Here is an 11595-nt window from a genome sequence, read left to right as displayed (position 1 = left end):
TGTAGAAATCTATTTCTTTACATGTGTAGAACACATCTTCATCAAATGGTCTTTGGCACACGTTCAAAAAGAGATAAAAATGCATTGGCTGGCCACTACAGCTGTTAATATTTTGCAGTTTTTATCTGAGCCTGTAAGAGTGTTTTGACATGCTAAGGTGCTGCAGTCTGCACAGATGCAGAAAGGCAGTTCAAAAGAGTGAGATGAAGGACTCTAATTTATAGATTTTACCATAAAAGTCTTCTCCAAATCTCAGGACAAGTCAGTAGTGTGGTGAAGACTAAAAAGAGCAGCTGACTCTGATCTTCTGCCCTAACCACTGTCCCAGCTGCTTTTCACATGACCTGCCACTCTACCTATTCCCAACATATAGCTCTCAATGTGTTTTCTTTATTTAATGCATCAAAACATGTTTTTTAAAACAGTGGAAAATGTAGCCATTACTCAAGGCTGTCCTTGAGTGATAACTTTGTCTGTTTTGTCTATTGCCAGAAGGACACAGTGTGGTCCTGGAGTCTCTGGACAAGGTAATCACTGAGAGTTGCTTCATCAAACCTCTTCCCATGAGGGAAGAGATCTATAATCTTTGTTTTTAGTGGAACAGACTAACGTATCTGAAAGGGTTGTAGGCATCAAAATACAGTGCTTCTGAACTCTGTTAAAAAAGGTCAGGCAGTGTTTAATCCCGAGAGTGATCTCATGGACCTTGAGAGAATTTCATCAAGGATGTAGTTAGTCTGTATTTTGCAATAATCTGAAGGAAATAAGCTTGACATTTCAGAGATAAAGCTTGCAAGCAGTACCATTCCAGTCACCCAATGTTCTTTGTAAATGGGATTTCTGTGCTGTTTATTTCTAAAAAAGTCTCATGTTCAAAACCTGAAACTTTCAGCCCTTACTTGAGCAAAAATTACAAAGAAACCAGCATGAATAGTGCCTAGAGCAAAGTGAAATAAAAGCTGGAGGATCTGGTGCTGTGTTATTTGGCTCGTGCTGCAGAACTTCAGCGAATTTGTTTCTAGTGAGAAAAGTGAGCAGTTTTGACAGCTTTTATTATATTGAATTACAGTTACAAATAGGGGCATTGGTTTGCAGAACATTTGAAAGCATGATAAACACAGTCCTAATGAGAAAGATGTTTCTTTTTATTTGACAGAACACCACTGTTTTTTCTCATGCATACAAGTGCACCAAAAAAAAAAAAAAAAAAAAGACCCGGTTATTTGAGGCAAAATTCCTGAAATATTATTCTCTAAATCTCTAAGCATTCACTTATTACTTTTTATTCACAAAAGTATTTGATGATTATATTGTCTACAAAAATTGTAGCAGTGATAAAAGAAAATAAAATTGTTAGTTCAAACATAGAGTACCACAGTGTTTTCTTACGAATTTAAGTATGAATTTAAAATCAAACACGCTTTTCAACATTAAAAATCTTATTGTCCAGAGGATAAATGGTTCTTGCAGGGAGGGAATTGCTTATATCCCTCATGCAATTATAGTCTTTGGGTTGTTTAACTCCGGTTTCACCCACCATGGTGCTTTTTGAACTTTAAAGCCTACAGTGAGGAACTTGTACTGCAGAAGAAAACAATTTAACATCCACGTGCACATAACTGTTGTAGCAAGCTCACTGGAGAGAAATCTGTTTGTAAAGCAGCTAGTGTTATGGGTGCTGCTAAAAATAGCAATAATAGCAAGATAATTTTGCTTATCCACCAGTAACACTTGCAAGTGAAGGCATTTTGCTGCAGCTGTTAGGGATTCAATCACTTCTAACAAAGGTGTTTAGTCCAAGACGCTGGGATTTTACATGAGTGTGAATTTCACTGAAAACCATTTAGCTCTGCTGTCTGTTGTGCTTCTAAACTTGCATCCCTCTCCATCTTCTTTAAACATAAAGGGTTGCTGTTGCCTGTGCAGGTTCATTCTCTTATGCTGGTCCCACACACAGACCCATATATTCCATCACCTCTTTTACTTTTGATGGCAGTAAAATGGAACCCGGAGGTTATTGCTAATCACACAAGTTTTCACACTTTTGAGCCCTCCCCACAGGTACATCTGTGTGTGCATGCCCTTGACACATGCATGTCCCTGCGAGCAAATGTGCTTACTTTGCTGGTTTTCTAATTTTCTGAGGAATTTTCAGGAGACTTAACTGAGCTTTGTTTCTGCTGGCTGAGCAATTTCCTTACTTCTTCCTTACTTTTCACTTGCCTGTTCCTCTCTGTCCTCCCCGCATGCCTGCCTCAAACACTGCAGCCTGCTGAGATCAAGCCTGTGAGCCGCCCCGGGCAGGGACACCTCTCCTGGTGCCTCCTGACAGCATTGCCTGTTCTCTTCAAGTTCATCAGTCCAGGAACTCGCTCCTTGTGTGCTGATGCAGTGGGGTGCAGTACCAGCTGAGAGGAAGCTGCCACGAAAGCCACAGGAGCAGAATGCATATGGAAATGAAGCAAGATATGACAAACCTGCCGCTAGGGCAGCCTCAGCTCACCCAAACCGTGCTGAGCAGAGGTACAGCTGAAGGAATTTTTCATGTGTTGTCACATCCTCAAACCTTGTTTTTCAGGGCATAGAAATACTTTTTGTTGTCTCAGGAGCCACCTCCTGCACATTTACAACTTTTAAATCAGCCTCACTTGGATTCAGCAGAATTAGGGATAGGGAAATCCTATTAGGTCTTATTATCATTTGAGCTACTAGAGCAGTATTGTTCTATATGTTAATTTGCCAAGCACTCTGTTCCTGTTTAAATAACTCAGTGTAAACACCATGTAATTACTGTCTGTGCCTCTTAATACATATTAATATGTTTGAATAAAGATTTTTAGTATTTCCCTTAGAGTTCAAACACCTTCCTGCCTCTTTTTAAAGATTTAGCTATTCCTCCTCATCAAGAAGGTCATGTTAGTTTTGATGAGGCACTGGAGGGAGAGTGAAACTACACTGACAGCTTATGCCATATGTCCTTTAGCCAAAATGCTTTTGGACTGCCTGTTGAACCAACTGATTCCCTTAAGAAAAAATGCAAAAGGAATATTGTCTCTCAAAACCTCTTCAGAAGCACAGTGAAGAAGGAAATGCCTACTTTGGCTTCTTGCACCCCACACAGATTATTCCCAGTGGCTGCTCGAAGTGATGCACGGGAGAGTACATGTTCTCCCATGTGCTCCAGCCCTTGGAGAGGTAACATAGGCGGGAAAAAGCTACCATCACAGGCAGAGAATGAGTTTATTTGATTGAGATGATTTTAATCCAGTGCATCTACTCCCTGTCCAGCAGTCTGGTCTCTCAGCTCACGCCCTTGCAATCCCAGCTCACTGGAAGACACCTTCCCTTCTCTCCCTCTGCCAGCCATTCCCATCCAGTCACACCCTGGCAGCCTTCTTACTTCATGGTCAGGGTTTCTGCAGAGTGGTGTGCTCTGGCATTGCATGGAGCACCTCTGGGATCTTGGGGCTGTGGTTAGCACTGCTGCAGTCCCAGAGCAATGAGGTGGCACCTTCCCTCTGCAGAAGAGTTGCTGCCCTGGCCACACTGAAACCTTCACTAATGACAGACCTAAAATAAAGAGGTGTGTGCCCGAAAGTAAGGACCTTTACCTGAGGCTAGTAAAGATGCTGGCCTGATGCAAAGTGACATTCAGGTGGAGATCTTTTAATGCCAAGTGAGAAAGAAGAAGCAGCCCTGGAAGTGTGTTCCTAGAAGAAAGGCTGACAGCTCTTACTGACACCATGGTGACACTCTGCCATGTTGTTACCAGTGTCCCCACTGCTCCAGGCAGCAAGCTGCCCAGTGAAAAAGGACCTGATGGTGCTGGTCTACAACAGCTGAACATGAGCCAGTGTGTGCCCAGGTGGCCAAGAAGGCCAGTGGCATCCTGGCTTATGTCAGCAATAATGTAGGACAAGGGCAGTGATTTTTCCCCTGTACTTGGCACTGGTGAGGCCACACCTTGAGTCCTGTGTCCAGCTTTGGACCCCTCACTCCAAGAAGGACATTGAGGTGCTGGAGTGTGTCCAAAGAAAGCCAATGGAGCTGGGGAAGGGTCTGGAGCACAAGTCTGATGAGGAGCAGCTGAGGGAGCTGGGGGTGTTTAGCCTGGAGAAAAGGAGGCTCGGGGAGACCTTATTGCTCCTTACAACTAACTGCCTGAGAAGAGACTGTGGTGAGATGGAGGTCAGTCTCTTTTTTTTAAGTAAGCAGTAGGATGAGACAAAAAGGCCTCAAGTTATGCCAGGGGAGGTTTACATTGGATACTAGGAAGCATTTATTCAACAAAAAGCTTGTCAGACATCCGGGAGGGGCGTGCCCAGTGGTGGGATTGAGTCACCACACCTTGAGGTATTTAGAAGGCAAATAAATGTAACACTCAGGGACATGGTTTAATAGTGGACTTGACAGTGCTGCATTACTGGGGGGACTTGATGATCTAAAGGTTCTTTTCCAACCTAAGTGGTTCTATGATTCTATGATTTTGTTGCTGTGGCTGGTGTGCAACATCATCAAGCTGGAGAGACATCCAGGGCCTGTTATCTGTGAGATGGACTTCTCTGCAGGCTGATGGGTCATCAGGTCTCTTTATAGTGACAGTTAGAGAGAGAACATGGAGACACACTTCAAAGAAGGAGATGAGTGAGTAGAAAAGGAATGAGGGAGCCAAAGCCATGGTGTTGGCTTAGGAATCTGGAGATATATGTGTATATTTGGTCGCCTTAGGGCTACCTCCCTGGTCTGGACAGAGACTGAAGTCCCTGGTGGCTGGAACAGAAGTGGAAAGAAACCTTTGTACATGCTATGTGACTGGCAGTGGAGCTGGAAAGGGACACTGCCTTGGAAGGGGCATATGGGGAGAGGAGCGAAAGATGGACGCTGCCAGAATGATTTCTTGGTGACCTGGCTTATGGGTGGCTTACTGGTGGCCTGGAATGGGTTATGCAAGAGGCTGCAATGACCTGTCCAGCCTGTCGCCCCAGATTTGTCATGCTGAGGTCAAGTAGCTGATCACATGCTCTGCTGGGAGCTCGCAGGCAGCCAGACCCATACTTGTATTGATACAGTGCCTGAATCTCTGTAGGATATTGTCAGTAGAGTTTGCTCCGGTGCCGAAAAGTGTTCTGCTGCCAATATCTGAGGTGGATGAAAACCTTAGCTCCTACGGCACAGAGCAGTGTTTCAAATAGCTGCTCTTTTGCAGGTGTCTGGTGTAGTTGCCAGTTATCTCTGAGCCTTCTGTTTAGGGCTTGAAAGGGGAAGAGTGGAAATCTCTTTGGTGAGGTATTTCTGGAGGATACTAAGGAGTTCCATTAGTTTGTTTGGGTATCTGGAGAGTGCTCATAGGATAAGAACTTGAACCAGCATTCTGCATTTTCAGTGGGCACATTGCATGAGCAGACCAGCCGGCTAACCTCACAGACCTCTATTGCTGTTGCACCCATGACTGGTGAGCCTTGAACAGGTTGTCAGCAACTGGTGAGAACTTAGAGTGGCAAAACTCTCTAAGGCAACTGCAGAAGTTTTCTCTTTCACTATAGGTTTGTAGAAGTAGAACAGCAGGAAGCCCTGAAGTTGGTCTGATGTATACAGAAGTGTTGCCTCCACCAAGGGTAGCCCTACATGCACAGCACAAACTCTTTCAGGGAGAATGGACACCTCCTGTGAGCATGAAGAGACTGACATGAAGAGAGGATAACACTGTGTCCCATGTCTGCCATCAGTCTAGGACAGCTGCCCTTATCTATGGCATCAGTCTTGTCTATGTCTTGGAGGTCCACCTGAGCAAGTCTGTCCACCTGACACAATGGACTGTTTTTAAGAAGGCAGAACTTGTGATAGGTGGGAAATAGTAGCAAGGGCCATAGGGATGAGCACAAGCAACTTGTTCAGTAGAGATGAAACAAGTGGGAGCAGTGGTGATGCTGCTGCTGCCTGCACATTGGACAATGGATACCAGAAAGCTTGGAGCACAGCCCACCTTTAATGTGCTTGCTGTGCTGTGGAACACACAAGGGATGAGTGTGCTGTGTGGATCAAACTGGAGCTGTGCATGGGATGGTTCAGATGCGGGGCTCACTCTGGTTGCTGCTTGGTGGAAGTAACCCAGCCAGTGAGACAGGCTCTCTGCATTACTGACACTGAGAGAGGATTATCTGTCCTGTTACATTAACAGGGAATGGATTTGGACTTCCTAAGTCTAGGTTAGATTCTACTGCAACTCCAGCACTTGAATCTGTTTCTCATACTGTACATTATTCTCCTCTGGGAAATCCCTCTTTCTCTGTAAAAGAAACACAAAGAATAAGCCATAACAGACTTTATTAAGTTATCCAAGAGATGTTGTGCAGGACAGTATCCCTGGAAGTCATCCCTTGCTCTGAGGAAAGATCACACTTAACTTGATGGTCCCTGAGAGAAATTCTTGTAACTCCTCCCTGCCACCTCCAGTGATACAGCATCAACTACACACTGAGGCTTCAAGGCTTTACTCCCCTTGCACCTTGCACTTCATTTATTTTTGGTCTCCTGACCTCAGAGTATCTTTGCAGCAAGTCAAGATTAAAATTTCTCATCCAACTCTTGCTGCATATGGCAATGCTTTCTTTTGGTAACAGCCTTTCCTTCATATTGGACAACTCTTTGGAGGCCTCTTCCTCTCTATCAAGGCCTCCCTTTTCCAAAGCACTTAATCTTCCTGCTGTGCTCCACTGGCCCCTCTGGCTCCCCTGCACTGCTCTTCTGGTGTGAGCTTTGTGTCTCTGTTGACCTTGTTAGCAATTTAGGTCTAACATTTGATGCTCAACACAAACCTAGGGTTGAGGAGACTTGCTCCAAAGACTGGGATCCTGGCAGGGCTCTAGCATGTGGTGCTCCTAAAGAATAATAACTCCATGAGGATTTGGTGACCCCTCTGTAAGACCTGAGGAAGAGAGTGCTGGCCAAGGCCTGGGGAGTTCTGTGGCATGTTGGCCCTCCCTGCTCCATCTGCTTTCTATTGCGCTTGAAAAGGAAATGAACTGAGCTAAATGATTTCAAAGTGAAATTCTCCACACTGCACTCTAATTCCATAATTGCCAGCTCCATGCAGTTCCCGGTACTAAAATGTTTAAAATAACAGCCTTTGAAAAGAGCCAAATCTTCGAAAGGCCATGCACCACCTCTGCTGGAGTAGTAAAATGATGGCAGAATAATTTCCACATGCAGTGGATGGATGTTTGGTTATTTGGGGGGTTGAGCATAGTTTTTTCGTTTGCCAGGAATTTCTCTAAGTTGGAAATCAAAATTACTTTTTCCTTTGTGAACTCTTTTTAAATGCTGTATTGACTGATGTATCAGCTGTGGTTCGGTCTACAGTTGATCTCTCAAACTTTCTGGTGCAAATTTTTGAACAGACAAAAGAATCTTTTTATTTTTTAACCCGGAATACTCTGCATCTCCATATGGAGAGAGATGTGAAATAATTTTTACTCTCTGCCCTTTGATTTGATTAATTTCTCATGTGCAGTTCTATAAATGCCTCTGTAGCAATGATAGCACTGGCTTGGTTTAGTCCGACATCCGTTAACAGCATCTTCAGTGTGATGTAACATCTGGGACAAGAAAGATCATGCTCAGCCGGTTGACAGCAGGCAGCCACCAAAGATGTGCTGGCCAGTGGTGGTTTGTACACCATGGCTCAGGAACTGCAGGCTGAGATGCTTCAGCATGCGAACGTGCAAGACTAATTGTGAGTTTTCCTAACCCATTAGCTGGTTTGTTTTGCATTCTTTCTCTAATGTTATGGAGACATTTTCTCCACGCACACCTCATATTTTCTCTTCCCCTGTGTTTTTGGTGAGGGTTTTTTTATTTCTTGAAATCTTCCTCTGAAACATTTCTGCATTTCTAGCATAATGTATCTACCAGCATGATTGATTTTGCTGTGTAGTATTGAGTCTACTTCTGGAATTCATCAAGTTATTGTCAAGACTCTTGTATATATTCCATTAAGTGAATGTGTATCTTGCCATGCCTTTAAACAACTCTGTTGGTTTTGACGGAGAGAATTAAACTTTTTTCTTAAAGTAAAAAACAACCAGAATAAAAATAGCAAGCAATCTTTTCAGCAATGAGCAATCAGAATTTATGCTCTCATTGTGCATGGCTCTGAAGATGTGATGATTCAATTCAGCTGAGCATCAACAAGATCAAAAGACTTTGTTGAAGTGTAACTGTCACTTTGATCAGAGCTGTATTGGAAACTTAATGAAATGAGTGGCTTTTCTTGACAGTTGCTTCTATTGACTATTTCTAGTTGTGGTTGTGATACTATGGGAAAATAACCTGACCCTGCTGAGTCCAAACACTGTGGTTGGATTTTGGGTGAGAGATTAGATAAGGCTTTCCTTTTTTCTCCGGTAAATACAGTTGTCTTGAATTTTGCCTTGAATTTTGGATCCATCAGCTGATTTCTGAAGTTAGACTTTTTTTTCTTTTTGTCCCGATCACAAGTTATTTCATTAATTTCAGATTTTCCAGCATTCTCAATAATTCTGAAATGCTGTTTCCTAGTCTAGGCAGGAGAAAGGCCCTAGCCTGAGACTTGAAAAATTTTGATAGAATTATGTGGAAAAATCTGTCCATATTTTGTGTGAGGGTTCAATGACCTAAGTTTGGTTTTGTTGCACTTCCATTATGCTCGACTTTATGAAATCACTGCGGAGGCTAGAGAAGACTGTAGGATGGAGTTGATTTGGGAGGTTTGAGTCAGGAATGAACAATGCAGGTCTCTCTACAGGAAGATTTTTGGCTGACCCTTCCTTTGTGTTCTCTCACTCAGGTGGTGACTGAATTTGTCTTTGAAGTGATTTACTCCCAGCTAAATATAAATGGCTGGGGACAAATCAACCTGCTTTTTTCAGCTTAATGCTGAAGTTATCTGTAAAACTCTTGGTTCAGTGTATTCTGCATTCTTTTTTGGATTGTGGTCATAATTTCTCTGGAAAAACCAATTTTTCTCCTCTTGCAATTGGGTTTTAACTCCTTTGAATACCTCTAAAAGCCTCAAATTTAAAATTACATTAATTTCCTCAAGTCTTTTCTTTTACCTTGTGGTCTAATCCTTAGAGCACTACCATATAACACACAACCAGATGATGATCTCAACTTTTAAGAAATGCTGGACAATCAATAAGTGCCTGCAGACAAGGTACTCCAAAGAGTCTTCTCTCTTCCTAACAATCCTCTACAAACAGCAGCTGTAGTCATGTTCAGAGGTTCAACTGACTAGATTTGGGACAAATGAACATCCTGAATTTGGGTGCTCAGCTCTGAACTTTATGGAGTTTAAAATATGTATTGCATGATAGACTTGAAGCCTGATGGTAACCAGACCAGAGCTTCCCATCAGTGTAATTTTGCTGCTCCAGACATGGGGACCACCTTCAGAGCTGATGGTGCAAATGTTACACACTTGTCCTCACTCTTAGGGGACATGGCAGTAGCACTTGTCTTCAATGTATGTTTTTTTCATCAGAAGTCAGCTGGCAATTTTGCTTGTATTGACTCTCTGGTGATGCAGATAAGACGCCTGCCTTTTCCAGAGCTTGAAATGTCCCTAGGTCCTCTGCAGAATGAGCTTTGTGTGGAAATGTCCATGTATTTTTTTTCCCCAAAGTGACACCTTTCAACAAGGGTTGGTACCAGGTTTCTCAGAAAAATTAAGCGGATGGCTAAAGATTACCTTGTGGCCTGAGGGCTATGGCCTTTTGAAAGAATCTTGTTTAAAGAAACAAGTAGGAAAGACCCAAACAGGAAGAGTAGTTTTGAGTTGCCTTCAGCAAAAGGAGCACTTAGTAGCAGAATGGTGCGACACCTTGTATCCCTCGCAATGAATATATCTAAATTCTAATTTCCTGAACTCTGGAGAGGAGTCAAGTGTCTGAAGAGAGTTTCTTTGCTCACGGGTCCAAAACTTCTGCATTCAGAGAGCTGGGCAGACAGCTTGTCTCCACTTTCCTCGGGAGTGTGTTGCCAGATCTTGCCTGGCTGCTTCTGACAGCCGGTATTTCCCACTGCAGAGCCGGCTGCTGCCTCCTCCTGTTGTCTCTCGGCTGCCTGTGAAGCCCAGCAGACAGTTTGGACCCTGCCATTCACCAGACATATTCACTAGCCCGTGTCCAGTGTGTGCCACAATCCCAGCATTTGCCAAAGAAAAGAGAATATGGATGTTCCTGCATTTCTGCTGAACAGACGTGCTCCCCACAAGTCCTGGTGATGCAGTTTGACTGCCTGGCTTCCACTGTCACAACCGTGGGGATGAGCCATGAAATTTCCTCCTTATTCCTAGGTTGCTTTCTGCCCTGAAGCTTGAAAGCGTAAAGCTTTCCAAAGCACTTGGCTTTATCAAATGCTTGTAATTCTGTGTAGTTTTTATTACCCATGTGGAGGTTTCCACCAATGTAACTTCATGGATTTCTAGCAGAATAGTCTTGATTTCTAGCCATGTGAGAAGAGGATCATATTCCAGACCTTTTCAGCCTGGGACAATTATGTTTTCAATTGGAAACAACAGCATTTTGTCTATAGACATTTTCAAACCTAAATTATTCTGCTATTTGAGCTCCACCAATTTATTTCATTGATATTTTGATTTCTTGGCCTGTTTTTGGATGGAAATGAACTTTGAAATAACAAGATTCCCTCCAGATTGGAAATTCTGTCTTTTGATTAGGTTTTATGCAGCATGGGATTCTTTTGTCTCCTAATTTAACACATACACACACGTATATATATACATCTCTCTATAATGAGCACCTTAGGACCCTAAATAAAAGTTTATTACAATTGAGTGTTACTTGTAACTGCATTTGGCAATTTACCAACAAACGGAGAAATGTCCAATTTTAATCCAGCAGGAATTGTATAGTAACTTCATGAATAAGCTTCATATTGATCAACTCTCAAAAATGTCTTATAAGGAATGCAATAAATACTTGAGAATAGAACACTTGTGTATTTACAAGCTAAACACAGCTTGCAGTGAAGAAAGCAAAAGAAGTAAAACCATGATACCCAAGTCAGTCTCGTGTCCCTGAGATTTTTCTGTGTGGGAATTTGGCACAAGCAGATCTACTATGGCAAAATTAGAGTGTTTTGAGCATGCTGAACATCCCTTTTAAGCTCCCCCAGGCAGCTGTTTAACACTCCCTTCTTGTTGCTGCATTCCTCCTCTTCATCTCTGATGTTTGGAGCTGTTGCTCTGCTGACCTTCCTCTTTCCCAAATCAACTTCTCTGCCTTGCAACCCTTTTTTTCCTTTTTTTTTTTTAAACAAAGGCTGATCTAAGTATCTTTAAGCGTTTAGTTCAAAACCTTTGTTTCACATTTCACTTTCCCCACTTCCTTCTCTTTCCCTCTCTATCCCAGGCTTTTCAAGACTGTGGCAATTGCTTTTAGGAGAAGCCCTTGAAGGGAGACAAGGCAACCAAGAGGTCATCTTCATGGTTAGGAAAACACAAAGGAAAGTAATTTCTCTTTGTCTCTCCCCCTCCAGCTAATACCAGAAGCTTTCTGTTGAGACATGGCTGCATGATAGCTTAGGTGCTCCTTT

The sequence above is a fragment of the Coloeus monedula genome (genome assembly GCF_965178545.1).
Source record: "Coloeus monedula genome assembly, chromosome: 6".
In the NCBI taxonomy this organism is placed as follows: Eukaryota; Metazoa; Chordata; class Aves; order Passeriformes; family Corvidae; genus Coloeus; species Coloeus monedula.
The sequence above is the reverse complement of the archived record's forward strand: the minus strand, read 5'-3'. Positions refer to the sequence as shown.